Source organism: Aptenodytes forsteri, unplaced genomic scaffold (assembly GCF_000699145.1).
Source record: "Aptenodytes forsteri isolate BGI_AS27 unplaced genomic scaffold, ASM69914v1 Scaffold258, whole genome shotgun sequence".
Classification (NCBI taxonomy): Eukaryota; Metazoa; Chordata; class Aves; order Sphenisciformes; family Spheniscidae; genus Aptenodytes; species Aptenodytes forsteri.
This window is the reverse complement of record NW_008795250.1, coordinates 1,654,438-1,654,988: the sequence shown is the minus strand read 5'-3', so window position 1 is coordinate 1,654,988 and position 551 is coordinate 1,654,438.

The following is a 551-nucleotide window of genomic DNA, read 5'->3' as shown; positions in this document are numbered from 1 at the left end:
TTGCCGGTGAAGCCGCCCCAGCGCGGGCTTGGGGCACGGCGGGATGCGGTTGAAAGGTTTTTTTGCAAACACCCACCCAAAACAGAAAAGACGGGGTGGGGTGGGGGGAGGCAGCGGTCGCAGGGCGAAGCGCACCCCAAACTCCCTGGGTTCACGGGGACGGCATTCTGGGGGGGGCTTATCCCCGGTGCTGCTCCCCGCCACGACGCTCTGCTTCATCACCACCATCCCGCCGACGCTCAACGAGGGATGGGAGGCGGGGATGCTCCCGAAACCTCCTGCATCCCTCCGCCGCGCTTCCAGGGATCTCTCCGGCCGCTCGCCGCCTCGCCAGGATCGGGACGGGCTCCGGCGTGGGTCCGGTGGGAACAAACCCCACGGGAGCGTGGGGGGCGAGATCCCCTCTGTCCCGGGAGGGAGGAAGGAAGGCAGCCATCCCCCTCCTCCCGCTCCCCGGCCCTTGCACCTTCGACTTTAATTTTAATTTTTTTTTTTTTCTCCGCGCGATGGCACGGCCCCTTTCGCTCTCTATAAACCTACGAGAAACAGCC